The sequence below is a fragment of the Dermacentor andersoni genome, chromosome 2 (assembly GCF_023375885.2).
Source record: "Dermacentor andersoni chromosome 2, qqDerAnde1_hic_scaffold, whole genome shotgun sequence".
Lineage (NCBI taxonomy): Eukaryota > Metazoa > Arthropoda > Arachnida > Ixodida > Ixodidae > Dermacentor > Dermacentor andersoni.
In genome coordinates this window covers 110,845,328-110,872,734 of record NC_092815.1, presented here as the reverse complement: position 1 = coordinate 110,872,734, position 27,407 = coordinate 110,845,328, and positions in this window count along the sequence as shown.

Here is a 27,407-nt window from a genome sequence, read left to right as displayed (position 1 = left end):
ACTTGACCTCCTCCCCCCCGCCCCCTAAAAAGCACTTCTTGTCATATTTTGTCACGGGCGCTGCAACTAAATTTACCAGCAGTTCGCCATCAGCAATCATGTGTATATTACGAGGCAGAATAACATGGCTGCCGTAAAAAATGAGGAAGCAGCGTGATGCGTCAGCATGCTTACACTTAACTGTAGCGTTCGACGTAATAGTTGTGCGAAAACTCGCATGGTGGAGAGAAGTAATTAATAAGGGGAAATTGTAAATGATAAACATTCGTCCCGGACCATACTGCACCCTTTCCGCGCTCTATGTTTCGAAACTGTAATGCAGTGCCAACTAGCCTACTTCTCCATCCTGTTTAAATGTCATAACCAACCGTCGAACACGAACATGGGACATGGGGCTAACGACTGTACTCGATTTTCGCATTTTCGCGTGGTCACTGGCAGGACGACTGAACCATCCGCAATGCCGCAGCAGCGTTATAATACTACACAATAATGGAATCATTATTGAGAGAAGTCATCGCGAGCCGCCCAATCCAGTTTCAGAGCGCAGGGCCTCATGAAATAAGTGGACACAGCACTGATCATCTAAAATGTCTGGGTAAAAAAAAAAATACCAGTCAGAATCTCCTCTGGCAGTTGTCTAAGTATGCGTAAGCATCGTGCCACTTGCTCATATCTATGCCGCCCAGTGTCATTATCAATCTTATGAAACTTGCTCCGACCAGTATAAAGCTTATTGACCCTTAGCAGTCGTTATAAACCTTATCGGACTAGATCCTATCCTTACCAACCCTTATCTGTCCTTGTCAAACTTATCGAACTCCATCCGATCCTTATCAACCATTACCTGTCCTTATCAACCTTAACGGACATGGTTTGATCTTTACCAACACTTAGAGGTCCTTATCAACCTTATTGGACTTGATACGACCCTTATCAACCGTTATCAGTGCTTATTAACATTATCAGAATTGATCCAACCATTTAATCCCTTATCGCTTTTTAGCACCTTATCCATCCGCGTTGAATCATTATCAACCGTAGTGAGATCCATATAACCCCTCATCACTCCTTATCATCCATATGAGGTGATTGACTGCTCATCTGTCTGTGATGCGCGACATGAAACGCATGAGCCCTCAGTGGTCGGTGACATTTCGGTCGGTGAAAGAACTCCCCAACGGAAGGCGCATCCCGCGACCACGGAAACACAACGGTCATGTGACGTGTTTGGAAATAAATTTCCGCAAAATCAGAATTTTCCTGGTGTCTAAAATGCACCAAATCAGCTCTGCATGTGGTTCTCGAGATGGTTTTCATTGCACCATCACGAAATCTTTCAACAAAGCCTTCATAGAAAAGTTTGTTTTATACAATTTTAATAGCGATTCGTCTTGCATGACAGACAGCTTTCCTCGTTAGATAGGCATAGAAATGCTCGCGCAATTAAAAAAACTCACAGGGTGGTTACGAGTGTGTAACGCGAATGTTTGAGCCTTAGGCTGCGGTGCAGGCTAAGCGTTTTCGCTCCCGATCTCGCCGAATCGCTGGGAGGGTCTGAATTTGCTGCTTCCTCCATGACATATCTATGTAGAGGATCTTTTACACAGTTCTGCTTTAAACTAATACGCTCCTCTCCTATGCTTGAGTTATAAGCATACACTGGTACACACCATGATGTTCAGCACCATTTGGTTAACGCGACGCGACGGCAAACGCCCGCGCCGACACTGACTCACGAAGGGGAAGGTGATGCCTGACAGCGCCGCCGCATAAGTTGTGCGATACTGCGAGCGCAATCGGTGGGTTCCGCAGCCCGTGATGTGTAGGGTGCCTCAATGCGCACCTCAGCACCCGCTGGGCGGCGGGTGAGGATGTCATCGAGGCACTTTAGTGATGTGTAAGATCCCTATACATAAAGGCTTGTTTTATCTAGGGACCTTATAGTGATGTTCGGAGGGCAACGCCATCTAGTGGTGCTGCAGGGTGCTGAGTTTTGCGTGACGTGACCAAACTCTCCTCTCTCATTGGCGGAGGTGCACGCGCCACCATGTGTGCTTCTACCAATGAGAGAGACGATAGCAAAAATTCGTGGCTCTGCTATCGCAAACACTTTCATGATTTAGAGTTTTGATACTGTGTTATTCACCATCACTACAACGTGACATCCACATCTTATATGCTTCATATCGGATTATTCGATACGGGAGTTTCGTGCTATATGCATTTTTTTTCCAATAGGGTTGTTTGTTTCCTTAAACAATTTTATTTACTTTTATTTATTCATTTAGTCTGATTTCATTTTAAATGTACCGCTAGACTCTTGGCCAATCCCCCGTTGTGGGTATGTACCATAGCACAAAAATCATCACCTTCACTAGACCACGTGCCTATCACTATACCCGACCATTGCGCCATCAAGGCCAGCGGCGCCCCAGTGCCTAGTCAGAAGCTGCGCTGTCCTCTGTCGACCTGGCGGGTCCCTTCCGAACCATCTCCCGCACTCGTGCGATTCTTCCCTGCACCCGCGAGCGCCAGTGAGACGGCTGTAAGAGCATGCCAGCCGACTAAGAACCTTCGGCGACCGACAACGAACCCATGCCGCGGTCAGACAGCGTGCCACGGGTTTTGCACGGAGACGCGCGGACGTACCAAATGCAGCCGGCGAAAATCGTTCGAGCGAGAAAGGAAGATTGCGGGATTCCAAAGCCGCCTGCATATCCGTGGGGACGGAGTGAGCGGTATTACGAATCCCTTCTGGGCGACGGATCATTGACTAGCAACAGCTCAACACATTCTGACAGCCACTGCTACCGCGAAGACCAACGTCGCGCGATCGGTACAGCTGAAGAGACCGCGCGTTCGAGGACAACCAGGTCTGCAGGCCTAGATGAGAGGGCAGAGTCAGCGACGCGATCCAATCCACCCATCGAAAAAACCACGCGAACTGCTCTGCTGTCCAGCAATGCGCCAGAGGGCAGAGACAATCTGAATCCGAGCGCCGCGGAACCGACTTCGTCCGCGAGGTCAGAGCCAAAGCATCCCGCTAAGCCGCAAGGCCTCGACGTGTGCAGTCGAGTTTGTCGGGCACGAAGCGTGTCCTCGCGACACCGCAGCGCCGCGTTTTGCAGCACCAGTTCCTGCTACAGACACCAAAACGAAGGTTCTTGTAGCACGGCGAGCTGTTTTGGCCGAGTTCCAACCAAACTCTCTTCTTCCGAGAAACAATTGGAAACCATCGAAATGGGAAACGCAACGTGGGGCGTATTTCAGCAATCGCACGGAGCGTTGTCGACGCCTCCAGAGTCATCGCCGGGTAGGGGAGAGAATATCGAGTCCTCGAGCAGAGATTTTTGCCAAGGAAGCAACAGTTCGGTGCAAACCCCACCGAGGGCGTCAGATGTCTCCGGCGTCAAACATCCCTGGAGTCCGTATGATGCTGCCTCGCTTGCCGCCAGTTTCATGGACGAGCTCTCTGCGCAACTGATCGACACCGGTGATCTGTTGGAACGTACAATCAGCACGCGTGAGCGGAACTTTGGAGGCACAGGTGAACACTGGCCGGCACTGGAAATGGGAGGGAAGGAGCAGCCAAGGACAGACTCCCAACAGGAGTCTGATCTCGCAGAAAGACTGGCTGCGTGGGATCCTTCCCGAGAGGACAGCTACGATCTGTCCGTGCCCGGAGAGTTAGAGTTGCTCGAGCAGGAGCTGTTCGACCCACGGCGCCCAAGGACACCCGTGGTGACACGTGACAGCACCTCAAGGCCTTTGACCCGCACGCCAACTGGCATTGGAAAATTGTCCACTGCCCTGCAGCGGCGCAGGAGCGCCATAATCGAGGAAGCCAGTCCAGACGTCAGCATATACGATGACCTGGAGTGGATAACCGAAGAGTCCGGGAAACCGCCGTCTGGGCGGACTACGTCCGTGATTGACGCCGCAGCACGCAAGCCTTTCACGGGTCCGATGCCTACCGCAGCGACGCAGGCTGACCGAACCCCGGCGTACTGTTCCAACGGAGCACCAGCGGTTGCCCGAACAAGCGCTAGGACACTAGCTGACGATGACGCCGACAGATCGTCAGTCACTTCCTTCACATCCATGGACTGCTTTTCGGGGTGCGAGGATGCGTTCGTCAAGCCCTGTACGTGCAGCACGTCGGTCGACGCGGAGCATGTGTGGAAGTCGTCAGAGCTACGGTGCGAAGCCGCCTCCAGCCATGAAGAGGAGGACGCCGCACCGCGCGACAATGCTGGGTCAGAGGAGTCGGGCAACGACGATGGCTTCGACCGCGGCTGCGACACAGTCTTTTCGCTCGCTTTTCCGCGCACAGTGTGCGGCCGGTCGCCAGTGGGCGCCACCGCTGAGAAAGAAGCGGCGCAAGGCACTTGCACAGTGTGCCGTGATCGAGGCAAGGCTGCACTGCGGAGCGTACGGCGCGTCGAGGCGCCTCCCGAAAGCGATTGCCGACCCGAAGAACGAACAGCAGTCCAAAGGCGAGGAGACCAAGTGCTGAGAGTGGTCAACGTTTCTGATCGTCCCAGTGACGCGGATGTGTTCGAGGCGCCCTAAAATGGTGCGTCAGCAGTTTCAGCGTCTCGGCGATGTCGTGCGGTGCCTCCACAAGCGCCATGCGACCACAGCGCCTGCATCACAACCACGCAGGACAGCGGTGTCGTCGTTTGATTACTACGCGCACTATTCAAAGAATGAACAAGCGAAGACGTCTTCCTAAGGTGTCCTTGTGGCGCAAGGAGCCGCGCTCCCGTGTACACCATATGAAATCTAGTAATCTGTAGTTTATAAACGATATACTGTCACCTCGCCTTTGTCATTTTTGACAGAACACGCTGCAAGACGCTTCACCTACGCGTATGGTGACCGCATGTTTAGCCCAAGTTTGTGACGTACGAAATATTACGGTGCCTTAAGCATATGAGCGAAAGCATCTTTGCCCACTTCTAAAAATTTGTTCCTGGTATTTACGCCCAAGATATTCTTGCATTTATCAAGACTTCGTGATTTATAATCTGTGCGGGACAGCGATGCCGTAAACTGGCAGTTAGTGTCACGTTGAGGCCGCAGTTAGCTGTTACAAGGGATGGCATCTGTATTGTCATTGATTATTTGAGTGTGTGGTCGGACTGGTTCCTCTGTCACAATCCGCCCCCCCCCCCCCCCCCTTTGCGAGCGCACAAGTGAAATAATGTACTAGTCCTGCATGAAACTTTCAGTGTGTTAAATTAATACCAACATCCAAATGCCTGTTGAAACGTATAGCCAATTACCGCAGCTCCTGAACTAGTCCATTAAGTTAAGCGAATCAAGGGTACCTAAAGTTGACACGCCGGACAGTATCTTTCGGTACTAATGCTCGAGCTGGTGTCAATGTAAATCTGTGACCGTATAAAACCGGCAGTTGGGGATCAGGAGCTACCAAAGTGATGCGTACATTTGTTGTCTTAACGCATCACTATACATCGTATCCCTTAAACAACGGTGAGCAGTTATTATAATACTGTCCTCGAATGCGGGAGTCCAGGGGCCCTATAACGTAAAATTATTCCAATGTTTTTATTCCAATCTCCTGACGTTACGTAACAGCCGACGCAAGCATCGTGCGGTGACCCGCAGTGTTGTCTGATTAACCCAAACTCTCTCCTGAACATGAATACCCAAGAAAGCGGACGGGGAAACGGCACCGTGGTAGCTCAATTAGTAGAGCATCGCACGTGAAATGCGAAGGTTGTGGGATCGTTCCCCCCCTACGGCAATTTGTTTTCTCATCCACTTTCATTTCCATTAATTTATCATTTCTTTATTTTTATTTATTAAGCACAAGTAATTTCCCTTATGTTGTCCTTGGTGTCAGTGTTCTTTGGCTTCTTATGATATGACTAATAAAAATCGGGCCTTGAGTTAACCCCCTTTCTTCACGTTTATTACATAACGAGGGTCTGGAATCCGGCAACATTGATGCCTTCAAGTAGCATGTGTGGGCTTATTGACCGGTTACTTTCACCCAAAAAGATCCCGTTCTCGTGGCGCCTGCGGCAGAAAGGATGTTCCACGTCCGCCGCCAAGGTCTGTGAGTGGTGGCGCTGGCTAGCGCTCCCAGGGTTCTACAAGGAACCATGAATACCCAAGAAAGTGGACGGGGAAACGGCGCCGTGGTAGATCAATTGGTAGAGCATCGCACAGCGAAATGCGAAGGTTGTGGGATCGTTCCCCACCTGCGGCAAGTTGTTTTTTCATCCACTTTAATTTCCATTAGTTTATCGTTTATCTCGGCTCACCCTTATGCATTTGCACCTTCCTCAGACTACCTCCAATAAATGGCGCGCGGGCCGCCTCTGCGGTCTATGCACTGAGGCACGTGAACAGCCATGTGCAGCCACGGCCGGGCTAGAGACGGAGACGCACCCTCTTCTCCCATAGCATGCTCCTTATCACGTGACCTCCCACACTGGGCACGCGGGAAGACGGCACGCATCAAGCCTGCCAGACTCACCCTCTCACGCTTTCCCTCGCACCCACAGAAAACGGCGCTCGGGGAGCTGTCTTTTTGTTATTAAAAGTCAGCAGTCGAGATAAGCAAATAACGTTTAGAGTAGGGAAGAAAAAAAGTAGGGAAGATATTTGTTAGGATCCGATCCGTTACAGGCGTAGGCAACGGTACAATGTTTACATTAAAGTTTTAAGGAAGAGAAAAAAGATTAAGAAGATCTGGCCAAAATGCTATACTGAAAAGCACGTATATGCACACCTGAATAATTCGAGCAAGCTAGGTGAACATTTACCACCGCCCCGTTTCAAAGTGGATGTCAAAAATCATCATGATCATATCACACTTGCATTTTATACGAAACACCACGGTGAAGGTGACAGCGACGGGGATGACGACAGTGATAACGGGCCTGGAGTGTCCTATAGTTGATATCGCAATAAAATTATAAGGCGAAACTCGCATCAGCCGTCGTCAGAGCGCTAGCTGTCGTCACCGGCTGCACATAACTGCGAGGATCTACTTCCGGTTGTTCTCCATCCTTGGAAACGCCGAAACCGAACACTTCCGACCTCACGTCCGCCGACGTACGTGGCACGTTCCCACTCTTCAAACACGCTAGTATCGGGTGGCCTTCTATAAGGAAGTGGACGCCGATCGCATGACCGACCAGCAGAGGGAACGTACCGCGATTCTTTAATTCTCGAGAAGTGCTTCCAGGCTTCGCCACCGTCTGTGTGTAGCTTCGACTGCGTTATAATCTCACAGTGCTGCGAGAAGCGTGGGAGAAGAGGCGCTTGTATATATCGTTTGTTTGACAAAGTTTCGCGAGTACGACGCCGCCATCTTCGCGTGAAGAAAGCGTTCCCCCGACTACGACGGAGGCGGGTGCTTTGTTTATCGTCAATCCTCCGAGGCATTCGGCAGCGTCGGGGCGTCGGCAAACAGCCACGACGACGTCGATGACTTGTGTTTCGAACGCGCAAACAGCCAGGCGCCCGAGAGCGCGCGCTCTCTCTCTTTTTGAGCGCACCCCGTGATTGGATTACCACTCGCGCGCATCTCCCGCTGCTATCATCGAGCGCCCTCTTAACTCGCGTCCAAACAAATGCGCGCACTCCGTGCCGCGACCGTACACCGTCCATCTGCCATCGCCACGCACGATCGTTCTTCCTTGGTTCTCCGATTCGCGAGCCTCGTATAGAAGCTGCGCGCGTGCGGGACACTGATTTTGCTGGACGCATGGCGTGCAGTGAGGAGGACAGTCCATCTGGATCGCCGGCGACTCTAGACGCTATACACGAATGCGCGCGGGGAATGGCGTGTAATGTCGAGTATACCGCAGCAGGGCGTTACGCTTGTCTTTAGGGCAGGTTTTATTGCGTAAATGTGTAGTGTTCGGCTGGTCATTTGCGCCTATCGAATGCCGATCCTCACAAAAGAAGAGCGGTGCGGAAGAGTGAGGAAGAGCCGCCTGGGAAAATAGAAGTAGATGCGAGGGATAATTCACTATTACGATTGTGCCGAGGAAAGAGCAGAGTGCACCGCCTCAAGGGAGAAGAATACGAGTTAGTTGACGCCTTCTGTTTGCATCGCCTGTGCTTACTGACCATTGGTTTCCTGGCTAAACTATTAAATATTTCTCTCATTTTATTTTCCGCTTGAACTATTCAAAATTTCCCATCTGTGCTTCCTTTTTTTTTAGATTTGACAAATTATTTTGCTAACTCATCCGATTCTTGGACATTCCCCCGTAGTGGCTATGAGCCATTCATTAAGGAAAATCAACCAGCCAACCAACCGACCTCCCGCAGCGGTGCTCTCCGCCGAGGACTACGCTTAGCCACATCCCGCCACAAGCCACATAGAGCAACGTGTGTTCGATGTCTTCCCAGGAACACGCTTTACAATTGCTCCGAATCTAGACGCCCGCGGGCAAAGCACAGGACGGCCGTCTCCAGTGTGCAACGCGCGTTCCCTGGTCTAATTGAGTTACACTTGTATGCAATGAAGTGGACCATGGTCGATGGGCATCGTCGAGTCACGCAGGCTTCGAGCTCTTCCGGACCGCGCAGCGAGTCTTCATTCCGTAGATTGACTCGCACCGTCGCGATGCTGCGAGCACGTTCTATTTGCGTATGCATACATGGCCCGTTGCGCGATAATCGCTTCACCAACTACAGCCACTTGTCCACGCACGCGCGGCGCGCGCTGGGCGCACGATCGACAATTTTCCGATTGTCCCGTGACTGCAGGCCGCTGCAGTTTTAACGAGCACCGCCTCGGGGCGAGACAAACTCATCAAAGGGGCCTCACCGCTACAACGCGACTCTCGTCAGCGGAGTTCGCGAGCAGAACAAAGAAAGCGCTGTACACGTTAGGCCTCGTCGCGAATGCCGCGTTGTGATCCAACTGAAGAGGCCTGCTCTTTCCATTCCATGGTTTCACATCTTCCTCTCTTGTTTTAACCGAACCAGACCTGTGGATGGCGACATCCATTTCGTTAGAATCGAGAGAAGGGGGAGTGGGATGCTCAAGAGCTCGTAGAGGAAGCTTGTTACTCAGAAACTAAGCACCTAGCGGCGGGCCGTATAAGGCATCGTCCGCATTGCGCGCTCGGTTGCTAGGAGTACACTGACGTCGAGCCGAAGTTGAAGCTTCAGTTTAAGTTTTGCACTGTAACCAAGAATATCTTGGTCTATACCTTGTAGATGGTGTGTGTGTGTGTGTGTGTGTGTGCGTGCGCGCGTGCGTGCGTGTGTGCGTGCGTGCGTGCGTGCGTGCGCGCGCGCGCGCGCGCGTGTGTGTGTGTGTGTGTGTGTGTGTGTGTGTGTGTGTGTGTGTGTGTGTGTGTGTGTGTGTGTGTGTGTGTGTGTGTGTGTGTGTGTGTGTGTGTGTGTGTGTGTGTGTGTGTGTGTGTGTGTGTGTGTTTGCGCGCGCGCGTTAGTTACACGTATACTTCCACTTCATTACCACTTACCACATCCTACTGCGAGTCATCGGTGTGCATTCTGCGTAATGCAAACTGTGCAATGCTATCTGCACAATGTATTATCTATACGTCCTTCAAGGACGTATCAAACACCTTGCGCTGTCCGTTCGCCCTGCGTAGCCCCGCCCTTTCTCCGTTTTCCTTCTTCCTTTTCCCTTCGCAGTCCGTTTCTTTTTTCTTTCTGCCGACTCCGCATAACAGAACGCGAAGTTTGCAGCCAGTGTTTAATATTGCTCCCTTTTTACGCTCGATCTCGGCGCGATATATACTCTTCTTCGTTCGTCTTGACTTTTCTCTTCGCGACCGCGCCTCGCCTCACGCCTGCTCTACCGCGCGAGTGCGAGCATCATCGGCTGGCCGATTCCTTATGCAAGAAGCGCCTGGCGCGTGTCTGACATTTCATTCCGTCCAGCACGGTCCGGGCCCGCAGTCGGCTGGACGGACGTGCTACAATCAGCATGAATGCGAGATGCGCCCGCGCGTGCTCTCGTCGGTGGTCGCTCGAAGCGCGTCTGAGTGTAGAGTAGGTGACGTATACAGTATACGCCGTTGCACCATGCGCTGCTATAGGCGTGAAATTCGGTGCCAGTATAGCGGCCTTGGTGCCGAGAAGGTCGTATCGCGCATAGGACAGCCAACATCGTTGCCTGTACCGTCCACTCCGGGATCAATGCACGCGTTCGCGACGCCCGCTTTGGCATATATATATATACCGCACTTCTCGAAGCATGTTCGCGGACAGATGCACGACAGCCGGATCGCGCACGATCGTGCCATCGTCGCCGACAAATCGCGTCAGTGAGGCGCAAGGTGGATGTGAGGCCCGTGGACGTCGTTATTGCATACACGATGGAATAACTTATTCACCGTTTCTGACGAGTCGCGGCCAGTTTCCCGTCCCCGTGTCGGTCTCTATACGCCGTCTGTTAAGTATGCAGCGCTGCCGCGTGTGTTGAAATAGAGAAACGCGGCTGTCAGAACGCCCAACGGCACGTTGTATACAGTCGTAGCTGAACAAAAGGCAGAAGTGGGCGGAAGAGCAAGAACGCAAAAGTGTGCTTGGCTGTGTGTGGCAAGGACATTATTTTACGCAGCACTCTGCTCTCGAGTGAGCGGCATCATTCGCGGCGTCTGATGCGGTGGAACAGGCCCGAGGATCATTCTTGAAAAAGAGATTAGGTGAGGCCTCCGTCGGACTCTTCGATGTGAGTGCCATCCGAGACGGCGATGAGCCGCCGTCGTCGTGGTGGATTGCTGCTGCTGCTGATGACGATGCCGCGGCTGACGATCCTATGAAATCGTGTTGCTCACAATAACTATGATGTATGAAGTTGCCCAAATGTATGCCCGCATGTTAACGATGATTTATTTTTTTTTAGTTGTCCCTATACAATAGGTAAAGGCAGCGACAACGATGACATTGACGACGGCACTTCGTCGAAAGACATCTCGGACAGCGATGAGCTGTCTTTTCGAGACGGTCGCTTGAGACTGAGCGCTGCTTTGCGCATCAGCAACTCTGTTTTACGAATATTGTAAAAGTGTGTAATGTTGGAAGAAGAAGACCTGAATTCTGGTCTGAAAGACAACAAGGAAGATTTGGAAACTATCCTACTCAATTTCGGTGGATACCTTCCAGCTGGAAACTCGCTGAAATTATTCTGGTTCTTATAAATGATGGTGACATATTCACACTTGACAATCTCCAACTAATCGCTATAACTTCTAATTTGGTTACAATGATAGAAAGGATCGTGAATGTCCGTCTTATGAAATTAGTAGAGGTCAAAGGTACACTCAGCCCTTGCCAGATTGGATTTAGATCTAACTGTTCCCATAGAGTTTCATACAACTTTAACTACGGGCTGCTCCATTTGGTTCGCTCATGTATAGTTAGAAAGCCGGATAAAACTAGCACGATGCCAGAGACGAATTGTAGCTCTAGTAACTTTAGGCATATCGAAAGCTTATCACAGTGTATCACGAAGTTTTATTAAGTTGATTAACAAACCCTCATTTCCCAAAATATCTAATAAAGTGGTTTAGAAAGTTACTAACTGATAAATAATTTTGTTGTTCCCTGAAAGTATCTTTCTTCGAATAGACATCAACAGCCGCGTGGGGTTCCACAAGGAGCTGCCACTTCACCGTTATTGTTTAATATATTACTATATGTTTATTATATACACACAATTCTTTTCAATTGGATATATCTTGCAGTTTCACCAGCTAGAATCTGTAAATTGGAATATGTGCATAATGTAATTAGTTAAAAACTTAATTGATGAATTTTTGTTAATTGTTGATTATGCAACTCAATTTTTAGTGCAGATACCGTCTGCATCTTCGAGTCGACCAGCTCACGGACTTGAATTGTGATATCTGCCACCGGCATTTCTTTTTATTTGAAAGTGTTCGTTGAAACACCCTGTATAGTCGCTTGCAAATATACCTGTGCGCCATAGAAAACTGGTCACCCAACATTCGTCTCTCCCTTAACGTCAGAGAATAGTCAATTTTATGTTTTCCTTTAATGAATCAATTTCATCATAACCTTACCTACGCCTGCAGAATATACCTCAGCTGGACTCGCAAAATATCTGGGCATAATATATGATAACAAGCTTAGTTCGCGCACGCACATTGAATATATGCGTAAAAGAGGAGTGCGCGCTGTTGGAATGCTAAGGAGGCTTTTCAATCAACCGTCGATCAGGGATGCGGAGAGTCCCTCTTGTGGAGATTTATAAAATGCACGTGCGGCAAATTTTGGAATTTGGATGTGCTCTATATTAAGGTGCGCCGGCATATAAATTACATCCCCTTATTCTTCTGGAAGGGGAAGCTTTGCGCCTGTAGCTTTGGTCTACGAAAGTTCGTTGCCAACAATGTATTATAACTAGAAGCACGTTTACCGTCTCTCTTTTGTGTAGATTTCGGTTGTTAACGGTGCGAACATTTTTGCAAAGATGCATGATTCAACTATAAAATTACAAATCGTTTTTATTTCTCACCCTGTAACATCTTTTCAATCTTCCTGGCCTCGGTTCCAAACTCCTCAGGTCGTCTTCGTATATGTGCACTTGTTGGTCCCTTACACGTACGATCATGTGAGATTGCTCCTGTTGGCAAGGATCTCCAGATTATGTTTGACGATATATATCCAAACCAACGCGAAATACCTTTCTTAGAATATATTAAATGGGCTATTAAAAAATTACTTATTGGAGCTAAAAATAAACGCCATCATAGCGAGAGACGCATCAAAAACAGAAGAAAAATCGGAAATTGAAATTTTCGCTTCCGCTTTTGACTGGTGTTGTCTTTAAGACTTCTTGACTGCATACCAGTATTTTTAGCTCAGCTTCTGGTGGTTACGTTGGCTCTACGAAAAGTGAACTCATCAATCTCGGAAGTTGTAATAGTAGCGTATTCTTTATCTTTATGTTCAGCTCTTACTGCAAATATTGGCTCATATATTTCACGTGCATTTCATTGTCTAGTACCCTCTCACTGAACAATAATTATATTGGTATGGGTGCCTGGTCACAAAATTAGTTGTGAATGAATTAGAAGACTGCTTGGCGAGACAGGCCTCTATATATAGTGGTCCGATTCTCCCGATACTTCCTGCATCAGCTTTCGTAACTGCTGCTAGGTTCAGGAGACGGGCAGTCATGCAAGACTCGTGAAACTTATCATTAATAAATTTAGCTGATTACCGACACCTCCTATTTTCTTGGAGCAGGAACTTATGACCTAGTAGAAAAGTTGTGTTTCTGTTTTGTCTGGCGCCCAGCCAGACCAAACACCAGCTCATACTGCGTTCTACCAGCTCATACTGTGGTGAGGGCGAAACAATGCAACACTCCTTCCTGCCATGTCGCCGTTTTTCATCATTAAGAAAGCATACCATAGAAGGAAAATTTCATGGTGCTGGATTGAATATAACGATTCTCGATATATCTTTGGGAGCCGCTTCTCTGGGGACATCATCATGGGGATGTTGGTGCAGCTGTTGTGAGGCATATTACTGAATCGGTACTATTTCCTTGCTAAATTATCAAATTTTGTCTGACTTCATTCTTTTAGCTATTCCAAATTTTTCAATAGTACTTCATTTTACATTCGTATAATCTTTTTTATTAAATAACTCGATTCTTGGTCAATTCCTCATTGTGGGTATGAGCCACTCTCAGAAGCAAACAAACAAACTAAATAAATAAATAAATAAATAAATAAATAAATAAATAAATAAAACTCTTCTATGCGCCATCATAAAAGGAAAAGCAAACCAAATTAAACACTCTTCGGCGCGCGTTAGCTCAGCCCCTTAAAATCTATTTAAATATGCCTGCACTTTTTCCCGTAACATCTTTGCTGGAAGTGTGGGTAGTCACATGCGCAACACGGAGCTCCACAGCGGACTTGACCTGGCCGCCATGTCATCCGAAGGAGAGCCATCAACCACGGCTTCGTCGATGCCGCCGACGGTCATCCCGTCCAAGTCTGGCGAACATGGGATGTTTCCTGGGATCGACAACCTTGGCGTCGAAGGGTGGTTGCTGGATTACGAACGGGTCAGCGCACACAACAGGTGAGATAACACGCTTATGCTGGCGATCATCATATTCTATCTAAAGAAAACTGCACGGGTCTGACTCGAGACTCACGAAGAAAAGATAACGAGTTGGGATCGGCGCAAGCAGAAGCTTCGAAATTTGTTCGGCAAGCCCGTCGGCCGCCAGAGCACTGCTAAGAAAGGCCTTTCGTTGACCCTCCTGTTCAAGCCCCAACTCAGCTTTGCTCTGCGGATTTTATTCGTCTCCCACCTCGAGCAGCAACCTGCATCACAGTTCTAGCCTGTCCACCTGTACATGACGGAGACTATTTGCTTACGCCCCCAACTCCAGTCCTGATTTTCCACAATGTCTCCTTTCCACGCACCGTCGTTTCTGTAGCGGCCAATCAGACATGTCTTCCCGTCAACAATTTTGGACTGTGCCGTCAAGCACTTCCTCGGGGCATGTCTCTTGCCACGTTGTCACCGTCCCGCGACTGCCATATTTCTGCTCTAATTGTTGCACCATCTTCGACCAGTGCTCGTTCTGCGCCTTCAGCATCTGCTTCGCCCCACCACTTTGCGATGGTGATTGCGCCGGACCTCCCACCTCAACAAGCCGCAGAGCTCCGTGACCTCCTCGATTCCCACTCAGACATGTTCTATCAGAACGATCGCCTTTTGGGTCAAACTACGGTTGTGAAGCATCGTATAAATACCGGCGATGCAACTCCTGTTCGTCTACGCCCACACCGAGTGTCGCCCTCCTCTGAGCGACTGGTTGTCCAAACAGAAGTTGACAAAATGCTTGCCAGGGGAATTATTGAGCCCTCTTCCAGCGAGTGGGCTTCCCACGTTGCTATCGTCAAAAAGAATAACAGCTGGCGATTATGCCTGGACTGTCGTCATTTAAACAAGATCACCAAGAAAGATGTCGATCAACTTCACGGTGCGACTTATCTTTCATCAATAGATCTTCGCTCCGGAAATTGGCAAATTGCCGTTGATGAGCTGCACCGTGAGAAGAACGCATTGGTCACACTAGACAACCTATATGAGGGTAATGCCCTTTGGCTTGTGCAATGCTCCGGCGAACGTAGAACGAATGATTGAACATGCTTGTGCGTCACTTTAAATGGTCCATTAGTTTGTGCTATATACATGCACGACGGCATAGTATTATCTCCAACTTTTGCAACCCACCTTGAACGACATTTATCTATTCTTTCTGTTTTCCGCACCGCTCGCCTGCTGATCAATCCGTCCAAATGCCACTTCAGTCGCCGTCAAACGACCATGCTCGGACATACCGTCGATTTGTCAGGAATTCGCCCCAACTCCGCTGTAGTTCAGAGTAAAATTTCCCCGTGCCGACCTGTTCCAAAGATATTTGAAGATTTACTAGCCTATGCTCTTACTTCCACCGGTTTGTGAGAAATTTTGCGCATATTGCTCGTCCTCCGACTGTCCTACTGAAGAAAATCGTTGCATTCTGCTAGGGCATTGAACAAGCTACTCCTTTCTCGGAACTCAACCCGGCCAAGCAACTCGATAAAACGCAAGCGGTCGCGTTTAGGCGACTCCAGACAAACACATACCCACATCCAAAGCACATTAACAAGATCACAGGGGGCAAGGAAAGCGACCAATGTAGGCTCTGTTCACAAATAGGAACATTCACACACATAATGTTGGAATGCACCTCGCTCCCGTTTTCTCATCCCCCCGTCAGAAGCGAGACTGACTGGACAGCCTGGCTCAGTTGCGGGGACGTCGACCGACAGCTTGAACTGGCGGACTGGGCGAAGGCCAAGCAGGCCAAAGGCCTTACTTGAGCCCGATACCTCAGCCACGTCCTCCTTTACCCTTCCCCCTTTCAATAAAGTTTACTACCACCACCACCACCACCACAGCGCCTTCATTTCTCGCACATTTGGACACATCGGTTCCCACAAAAATTCGCACTGACGCCAGTAGTTACGGAATCGGCGCAACTTGAGCCCAACGCCGACGTGGGCACGATCGCGTTGCCGCCTACCCCAGCCGCCTCCTCTCCACGCCCGAGTGCAATTGCTCGCTTACTGAGCGCGACTGTCTCGCGCTCGTTTGGGTGGTGGGCAAGTTCCGACCCTACTTATATGCTCGACCTGTTACAGTAACCACCGATCACCACGCCCTTCGTTGGCTTTCTTCACTCAAGGATCTCACCGATCGTCTCGGTCACTGGACCCTACGCTTCCAGGAATACACATACACTGGGGTACACAAGTCGGGTCACTTACATCAGGACGCCGCCTGCCTGTCTCGTTATCCCGCCGATGCACCGGATGCTCTAGTGGATGCCGCACCAATCGGCGTTATCTCGCTCTCTGCCTTGAAAGACATTGACGCTGAACAACGGCATGATGAATTGTTACGGCAGCTAACCCAACGCGTGCTTTCTCATCCGTCCGACCCATCCCTTCGTATGTTTGTGAAACGTGCACCCCTATGGGCCCGAGGTGCTAACGATCATTCCGTCTCATCTTCGACAGACTGTACTCCAGTGACTGCACGACGTTCCCACCGGCGGGCACCTTGGCGTCTCTCGGACGTAAGGCGGCAATCGGCGACGTTTTTTCTGGCCCCGTCTCAACCGCTTTGTCCGCCTCTATGTCCGCCGCCTGTGAGTCGTGTCAACGCCGTAAAAGAACAGCTATGTCTCCAGCTGATCTGCTGCAGCCTCTGGACATACCGACCGATCCTTTTTTTCGCGTTGGTGTTGATCTTCTCGGGCCATTTCCTACATGGAATGCCGGAAATAAGTGTATTGCCGTCGGTACGGACTGTATAACCCGCTATGCCATTACAAGAGCCCAACCCACCAGCTGCACTACAGACGTCGCAAACTTCTTGCTTCACGACGTTACCTTACACCACGGCGCACCTCGTCCACTACTCACCGATCGTGGACGAGACTTCCTAGCCAAATTCATCGACGACTTACTTCGATCATGTGCAACTAAACACCAGCTTGCTACAGCCTATTACCCTCAAACTAGCGGTCTTGTCGAACGCCTCAACCGGACAGAAGCTGGCATGCTGGCCATGTATGTTTCCTCCGATCATTGCGACTGGGACACTGCTCTACCGTTGGTCACGTTTGCCCATAATTCCTCGCGCAACGGCACAGCTGGCTACTCGCCTTTCTGCCTTCTATTCGGCCTTGAGCCGACCTTACCTTTGGAGACTTTGCTTTCCACCACACTCGACTCGCCGGTAGAGTACGCTAGTGACGCCGTAGCCACAGCGGCCCAAGCAAGCCATATTGCCCGCCTTCGTCTCTCCGCTTCACTGACACGCCAGTAGTTCCGTTACGACCAACACCATTACGATGTGGACTACGAACCAGGCGCCATTGTTCTAGTTTGAGCTCCATCTCGGCCTCTTGGTCTTCTGGAAAAGCTCCTCTCGCGATACTCCGGCCCTTACCGCATCCTCCGCCAGGTGCCCCCTGTCACGTATGAAGCGTCTCCACTCGACACAGCCGCGCCTTCACCTTTCTCTGACATCTCCCACGTCATCCGCCTCAAACCATACCTTTCTGGAACAAGTGAGTCGCGTGAATAAGGCGCTTCTTCCGTCGAGAGTAATATAACAGTGTGTAACGTTAGAAGAAGATGACTTGGATTGGGGCCTGAAAGACGACAACGAAGATTTGGAACTAACGCTCTTCGGCGCTCACACAAAAGCGATTTAAATATATCTACGCCCCTTCCCGTAGCAATATTATACATCTCCAGCGATGCCGAGTGAGCGTATAATGCCTGCTTGCTGCCTCCAAAATGCATGCGCAGCTCACGCCTCCACTCTCCGATTATGCGTCACGCATGCTATACGTGCAAACATCGAACATACTGCGAAAAGTAAATAGATGGAACACGGCCTTTTATCACGAGAATGGCTCAGTGAGCCAAGCAGGCTAGGAGATTAGTGTTGTGAGTCATAAAACAGAACCTAGCAATTATAAGCACACTGAGAGCCTAGCGGTCAAGCCGGCCTTGCACGCGAATTCCCACAGAGAAGGCATAGTTCACAGAACATTGACGTGACGAAGTGGCATAGCACGTGCCTCCCGACAGTTATTTACACCTAAACCTTCCGGGGACACATGTTCAATTCCGATTTTGAGGCTTAGGACAACAACGTTACGTTGATGGAGAAGCTATCAGGTGTATTTCTGTAAGCAACGAGAGAGCTCGGTGTGGGCGAGCACCTTCCGACGCCTGACGAACATAAATCTCCTCAATCTGTGGGACACACATGTGCCCTATTACATAGGGTACACGTAGAGAACGAGACCCAACACGTTGACTTGCTCAAGGTTCGAAGACTATACACCGCGCAGGCGCATCCGCTATAGTTCAGTATAAATAAATCCAGAGAGAAGAAGAGACATTGGAGGGGTTAGCACGTCGGGCTCCCGGCGAATATTGCCGCAGTGGCATGAGTTCTATTTCCAGTGGCAACTGCGGATAAATTTTTGTTTTACTAGCGATTTATTGTTCTATAGGCACGGCGCTCTTGGAACTGCCCGCTGGAACCGCCCGCCGAATCGCAACTGCTGTGGTCTGAGACTCCTACCGATCAAAAGCGATGTCACATTCACGTCAGCGAGGTGCCTAACCAGCCCGGAGGCGACTACGCGGTTCACTTACACGTCGGTTCACCCGACCATAGAAAAAGTGCCCCTGGGATACTCTACAAATGCAGCCTGCGACTTGACAGCCTTCCTTCGAGAGGTGCAAGGTTGGTCGCGCCCTTTCTACCAACCTTTGGGAAAGTATAATGCCCCAACAATAACTAAACTTCCGTAATCCGTTGAGTGTAAATGGAAAAAGAACAAATAGCAAGTTGGCTAAAGCTCCGGCATAGCGAATACGACTGAGATATATGCGATTGAGAGAATGAGAGAGAGAGATATTAGGTGCGAAAGGTGGAGAGGTTAACCAGAAAAGAAACATCCGGTCTGCTACACATACTCTGGGAGAATGGGAGAAAGGTGAGAAGAGATAGACGGAAAGAAAGGTGGAGAAGGGAAGCAAATGCACCAAGAGAGAGAGATAGAAACGCGAACAAATACTTGTATGAATACAAAGCAAGGTTGTCGTCACGCGTCGTTATTTTACTTTTTATCGCTATTCGTTTCCATTACACGCATCATCAGTATTATCAAGTCGTCACTCGGCGCAAGACGCGCCTACAGTATTCGAAATTTCTTGAACGTTGTCGTCAATCCTATAGCGTATCTGATCAGATTGCGCGGGCGTCGCGAATAATGGCGTATAAGTTCTACAATGCACGCGAGCACCAACGAGTAACCTGAATGTCCGGCGAGACATGTATAAATGGTGGATGAACTCGACCCGGGAGATTGAATCCGACGACCGACGACTGTGCTCGCCGCTATCGCCGTGATCTTTTCTCTTTCTGGGTGCACAAGTTTGTCCCATAAAGAGTTACGGCTCGTGTACACAAAAGAGATTCATACGCTAGAATTGCTTGTAAGCGCGAATTTTAGCCCATTCTAATGCTGCATATATTATTAGCGAATATTCCCGGCCAATAGCAATTATCGCTTACGAACGCAAAGTTTCGTGAATTCGGTTCCACATTCTTGACGCATGCCTTGCGGCACTGTTTCCTTTTCGCCTTCACTATACAACGCCACAACGGGTGAAACTCGCAGAAACAAAATAATCACCGCTTGTTCTTTCACTGGAATATTATATACCCCTGCTGTAGCGAGGCATGTCGGGTTCAAGCGGTACAGACACACCGTTGAGCACTCACGCCGCATATTCATTTCTGTATGATTCATAACGGTGTCGATTCCCGAGAAGGTCGTCGCCTTCAGCGTTGCATTTCGTAAGTCCTCCTTATTTTTCTGCTGCACTTCCTTTTTATCTTGTCCTTCTTCTTCCTCGTTGCGCGGATTCCTTTCTTCGTTGATCCCGTAACGGCACATGCACGCCGCGACAGCGTGACACATGAAGAACAGCGGACGAAGTGAATGGACTCTTGTCAGCGCGCACTTGCCGTCAAGCAAAACACCCGCGAAGCACTTATACGTAGACTCAAGTGCCACGACGCGCACACTGCATCGACCGCTACACGACCGCCTCGCAATGCTTCTTGTCTCCACGAGACGAAGTACGGACGTTGGCACGGGCGGTGCTCTGCGCGTGACGCAGCTTTCGACCCGCCACCTCTCGAGAGGATCGCTGCGCCTGTGCTACCGCCGTGCACCGCTGAAGTGTCGTTCCCGTATCGGCTCGTTAACGGCAGAAGCCGACTCTCGCACGGCATAACTTTCATCTTTTCTCCCATCGTGCAATACATGTAAATTTACTTTCTTTTTTGCATTAGTTTGCCCAACAGCACTGACGAAAAAAAGAACGATGTACGCGCGATCACGAATTCCCGTCTCCCGTACGAACTCCACTCGAGATGTTGAGGCAGAGGAACACACCTGCGGACTGAAGGTGTGAACCAGAGTGAAGTGACCCTTACTGAGTGGTTGATGTTTTGATCCATTTATCTATCGTAACCGCCAAAGAAAAGACGGATTCAGCATACTTCGGCAATTCCTCAGGCCATTAATTCATTTGCCGACATCTTCTCAAGAACGACGTCTTCTTTGAGACGCGCGCAACTCCACTTTCGTCGGCTGCAGTATATGTACTGCGTGCCGTGGACACCGTAATATATCACGCACGTGCGCCACCGTTCGCACGGTCTTCGTGGCGCACGAAACTCCGCACAAGTTAGTAAACCTATACGACACGCCGTAGCTCAGTAGTAAGTGCCTGGGGATCTCAACTACATCTTGGCTTGTGGGTAGAAATTCCGCACCCAGTGGCGATGTTGTTGGGCAAAGTTTTCTCCTGTCTTTATTTTTATTATTGACATTTTTTTACTGCGAGATCAGTTAAGCGCACGAAACCGTGTTCGTCTTTTGCGTCCATCCGTCCGTCCATTTCGATACGACGACGACGACCGTTGTCGTCATCGATGCGTTTTTGACGTCTTCAGGTCGTCTCGTCATCTACGGCTTCACCATCACCATATGGAGAAGAAGAAAAAAATGACACCCCTGACGCGCAAACAGTGACGCGATACAAGGCTAAATGTAAAGCTTAGTAATCCTAAGACTGTTTCGTGAGATGTTTGTTGGAGTGAATGTTCGAAGGGCGCGAGCGAGCCATCTTCTTTCGAGAAGTAAATGAAGCACGAGTCCTATTCGTTCGTGCAATTTGCGCCTTCCGGAGCTGAAGTGAAATGCGGCTCTTTACTTTTTTTTTTTTTTTTTTGGCCTCCTGACCAAAGGACAACTCGCTCCCGATTGGAGCTTGATTTACATCTGCACGATGCCTATCGGGACTTAGCCACTAAACTCTACTGAAACAACCTTTCAGCTCCTTTTACTGTAGCATTAGTCGGGCTTTTTCTCAAATTTATATCTGGACCACCGCGCTAATACCTCTCAAGCTATCCTTGAAATAAACCAAGACGACGCCGGCACCATTCAGTGAATACGAGAAGAAATCTCTACTTTGGGATTCAGCCACAGAAACGTCTGCTCCGCTCTCCAAAAATTTCTTATGGAGTCCAACCAAATGCCCTGCTAAATTTAATCTTTTCTTCTTGTGTTCAACCAAATTCATTAATATTCATTCGATCTGACTTTACTGATTTTATTTTAACACAGAATTTCACGTTCTACGGCGCCAAGTCCATACATAGTCGGAAATTTATTCTTCATTATATATTGATATAATCCATCCATTTCCTCGCCAAAATCCCTTAGGTTGTAGGAGCCACATACGTGATACGAAACAACAAGCACACGTGTTCGATCGTTTTCAGTACCTCTAGAAGGTTCTGTGGCAAGCTAGAGACAATAAATCATTTCTTTCTGCCCTGTAGATGTTTCGCTGTACTAAGAGACATATTATTACAAACTCCGCTATAGTGGAGTTTGTCGCCGGGGAATCTTCTGGATACGCAATGCTGCTATAAACTTGTCCATACCTAATATCCTGTCTTTTTAGAGACCCTATTCTTGGTTTCCGCGACAGAAACATTTGCTTAGCAAATCAAATCTCTTTTTTTTTTAATTAAGCGTTTGCTATTGCTTCATTTACTTCCTCCTCAACACTACACCCTTTATATATAATTTATATTTTTTGTATGTTGTGTGGTTCCCCCTCTCTCTTCGCGTTCGTTTCTCTTAACCACCTTGTTCCTGGCCAATCTCCCACTGTGGGTATGCGCCAGAATTGTTCAGGACAACGACAACAACAACAACAACAACGACGGCGACGACGACAACAACCGCCTCCCAACTGGGAAGGCGACTTGCTAGAACAATACGAAGGCGCGGACGTCAGCTCTATCCAGAACGCAGACGTTGAGCAGGTGTCAGACAATTACGACAGCTAGATGTTGGTGCGATCACACTCTCGCGGATCAGTATTCTCTCCGTCGCTGTAGCATCAGGCACAATATTGGCAACCTGGATTATAAAATATTTGCGAAGATATTAGTTAATCGCCTTCGTAATTCGATCAGTGATGGGTGCAGTAGCCTGTCTGTATGTACAACAAAGTTTAATCATTTGTGTTAGTTATACCATGTCACGATTTACAACTAGAAGGATGCGGTAGCTGCTTGGTAACACGGCTACCAATAAGCCTACAGATATAAATACTGCGACTGGTTAGAAACTACAACAGAAGAAAAAGAACAGGACAAAAACGAAACCGTCTTTATGTTAATATAACAGTGCAACAGAAGACAAAAGAGAAGAATGTGCAACAGCCATTGTCATGTGTTACAGAAACGAAATCTGGTTTTTGTATTGTTGTTCAGAAGAAAAAAGGCGGTAAATGTCGGGACATTTGGCCGTACCGACTTGGTCAACTCGGGACTCGGGACCTCTACTTAGAAGCCCAGACTGACCTTCTTAATTCGGGACTGGCCTTCTTAATTCGGGACGGTTTGGGAAGCCTATGTCGTAGTAAAGATAGTAACGGTAAAGAGGTGACAAATTACCCTGCGAGTTCATCGGAGGCGGCGTTGCGTCGGTATTCAAAAGCAATGCAGATTATTTTTTTCGATAACCGAAATAACGGATTTTACTTTGTCTGATGCAGCAATAGAATTAAACCATCCGCAGCGATAAAATCTGTGAAAGTGGTCGTTTGCTGTGCTCTGAGAACCGTTCCCTCTTTTTTAAACTGTAACGGGGTCATCTGCAGTTTGTGCAAAGCGAACGCTAAGCAATGTAAGGCTGCCGAGCGGCAGTTTTTAATGATTACATCATCCCTAATTCTCTCTCTCTTTCTTTTTTAAAGGCGGAGCACACAGAGCCATCCAACACAGAGCCTGCGGCAACTAGTTATCTTTCCTTCATGGCAAGGGTTTGTATGGGAGTCCGTGGGGGAAAGGCAAGGGGGAGGTGCTATATCGTCTTTCTCTTGCCCTTGCCTATAGCTCCGTCACATCCGTGCAAACAATGCAGAAGCGCGTTTCAAGACATTCGCTGGCTCTCTTTCACTCTCGCAGTCCGTCACACACCAGCGTACCCCTTCTTTCTCGTCTAACAACCCCTTCCCCAAACCCTCCTTTCAGTGCGCACTCCTGTCCCGCGCCCCACATATTTGCATCTTTTTTCTCGCTTCTGACTCAGCCGAGCTTCGTTCGGCCGCAGAGACGCGCAGCGGCCCAGCGAGGACCTACCCGGGTCGTACGTCGGGCCGCGACCGAACAACTTGGCTCTCGGTTCTTGGCCGCAAATGGTTTCCTAGCTCTCGGCGGTTGCACGCTTTTCTCTGTTGTCGCAATAACACGCCCTTCGTTCGCTCTGTCGTGTGACTCCAGCAACTATGAGCGCAGAAAAATAAATTCTCTCTTTTTTTTTCTTTCTGGTCGTCTGTAGAGAATGAATGCATCTCATCGCGGAGCCTGTGCATAAAAGAGTCGCGGCGAACCATTTTGACACTGATGCCCACCACGAGACGAGAAAGTCTTTTGCAACTCCCCCGCTCCCCGGCCCCGCCTTGCAATGCCCTACATCGTGTAGAATGTAGCAGCGATTCGTGCTAGAGGTTGTCTGATGTCACGGCGTTGGAGAGCATACGGAGAGCCGTACAGTCTTACGCCGCGTGTATCTGTGAATAGGGCAGTATGCCTGTTGTTGCCTGGGAATCGGTGGCCGTTTTCAAGTGTCACTGCCTACGGATGCTGTATGAACGGAAAGTATGGCTCTTTCAACTGTCGAACTTTTATATATATATATATATATATATATATATATATATATATATATTCACCTGGGAGGCCATAGAGCAACGGTATCTTAGAGTGGCGAATATAGGTAGGACAAACGTGGTTGTTTTCATCATCCACACTATAGGAACTATTCGAAGCATTTGACCAAAACCACGGACTCCGAAAATGCATAGCAACAGTGCTCTTTTCGAACACTGCACAAATTTGTCACACTTACAGAACTATATTGCCGCGCTTGTAATACAAGCTTTACAGAGCATTCGATAAAGGCGAAATGTTTATGTTGTCGCTCTGCTTTAATTCCATGAGCACGCCACGCTGTAACACGGGCCCATGCCTACACTCTATTTCACCTCCTTTAGATGCTACGCACAGTGAGTTTCGCGTTACTCCGAATGAAAAGAGGCGGTTATGTCCACACAGAACGCGACGAACTCGCTGCTTCACTTCCTAAAGTGCACGCGTCATCTGCATGATAGACTTTGTCAGTGCGACGCTCAACTTGTTCGCGCACGTGGCCGGTCCCCTACACGATGCCGCCTCCTCTTCTTTTTTTTTTCTTTTTCTCCACTTGCTTCAGCTCTGGTTACGTTTAATTATCCACCTTGCCTTTCTCATCTTGCTTCTCTCGTTCTCTCCCGTCCTGTTTGTCTCCTTCCGTCTGTCTGTCTGTGAAAGTGCCGGAAGCTCCATGGCGAACTTTGAACGTCATTTGTGGCGAGTCTTCGAGTCCCCCTGGGATCGCGATAAGGCTATAAAGAGAACCTCGAGGTTATTTAGAGCAGCTGGCTTGTGCGTATGGTCCCGAATGATGTGGCGCTTGACAGCCTTCAAACGAGCAGCATGCGTGACAGTGTGTGACACTGCCTGTCTGGCTGAATACTACTCGAAACGGTCGCAGACGGCCACCGTATAGAACATTCCGACAAAGAGCTAGAATGCCACGGTGAAACCTTTCACTAACTGCTACGCGGCAGACCTGCATGCGCTTCACCATATTTTTCTGTCCCAACGAATTTACATCGCATTTACAGCTGCTCAGCACTTATGGTAACGTTTCTCTTACTGGTGCAAAACAATGAACTCGTCAAAATAGCAGACAGCTTCAGTAAAGCGCAATACAAGAAATGGTACTGCCACGCGCACAAGGTGGTGCTACGTGCGCATGCGCCAGGGTTGTCGTGTCTGCATAGATGCCACATCGTGGGTGCCTACTGCACCATGCTATTTATTGACTCTTTTCTCAGCACTGTAACAGCAGTGTGTTTGTAACCCCAGAAAACTTCCGATCGCACGTTTTCGGCACCCATGTTTGCCAAGAAAACCCAATAATTTTGTTCCGTAGCCGAGCAAATGTACATGCTAAATGATAAAAAACGCGCCTTCTGCGTCGAACTCATGTATCATGTACATTTATGTTGAACTTCGGAGTAAGCCTCATTCATTAAACAACGTTTTAACTGCGAAGCTGGTGCCAGCTAGAGAGCCCCGCACATCTGCAGGCTACATCACCTTGCTATTCTCTTTGTCACCCGCTAAATTTAGCGGTCTGTTCCGGGGAGCGAAACCGGGAGTATTTTGGGTCCTCTGTGAGCAAACAAGCAGTCTCTTCTCGCTTTCCCTTTCTTGTCAAGTGTATATATGTTTTCGAATCAAATAATAATTTCATGCTCGCCATGCCTTGTAAAGCGTGCACCACTGCATTTACACTTACGTTGTGGCAAAGCCAACAAACGCGTAAGAAAAGGAGATGATATCAACGGGACGTCTGAATACGATCAAATAATGCCATTCAAAATGCACGAAGTTTTGTCTCGAAATGTAGCACCGGAGCCTCTACCTAAGACCACCAAAAAAGCGCCCGAGTTTTATCTCTACCTACGTGATTCGTTGGAATGCGAACGAGACCATAACAGTAAAACTCTTGCATGACCCAAAAGACACTGCACTCAGAACATTCAAAAACACTTTAGCCTGACCTTAATCCTCGTACGAGTCGCCACAATCTTGGTCCAAGTCTACGTGGTGGTAATATGTAGGCTAGAAGCAGTTATAAACAGACCCAGCTTCGTGCTCGGGTATGAGCAAGCATTCGTTGGAGTGAACCCGATGTTGTCCCCACAGCAGAACCAGGCCAACAGTTGTGATACAAGAAAAAAAAGTGTGGTATATGCGATTCAGAGGAACAGATGTATTCTTTAGGAAACAGCGTATAAGAAAATAAGCAGAAAAACACACACGCGCCGCTTTTATTTTTCGTTTCGAAAGTGGCAACTGAATTTATAATGGGCGTTAAACATTTCGGATTTGATCAGCGGCACAGAAAAAGAAGAAGAACGAAAAAAAGACAGGAAAAAGACAGCGAAAATACAGTTTCACTGCGCTGTTTCCGCAAGCGCTCGCCTATACTAAGTGACCCAAATGTGAGCTTCCATCAAGGAAATGTACGGCGCGCCAGCGAAGGCGCAATGAAAATAAGGAGACAGATCATGTTGCAACGTCGTCCGGCTCGGGCTGTAAGGGCAGTCAGACTTGCTGACCACCGCAAATGGCAAGCAGAAGGTCCGCCTTCGCTTGCTCACTATCAAATAAGTCCAGCAGAATAAAATGAGCTTGCGAGTGAAAACAAAAGTTCGAAATCTGAAATCGATTTTTTACGTCTTCTTGTTTCTGCCTTTTATTATATCGAGTACACCTTCGTGAGGCTGACAATCTTCACCCATGTTTACTTTTTTTTTAGCTGTTTTCTCCTACCAGAGTCTGACAAGAACCGTCGTAGCAACCCTTGCTTATTTTCGGTCGTGAAACCAGAGCTGTACCGCTATGTCAGGCTCAAGATCTGAAACGGGAAACACCGCGTTGTAAATTTCGTTGTTTTCTTCTCGGCCACTGAGAAACCACTGAAAAAAAAAATCTCGGCCTCTGTCCTTGCCGTTGTTACGGTGGTTGTTTCGACTACTTTCGCGCACCTACCAAATGACCTGCGCGACATTTCACCGGTGGAAGCTTTA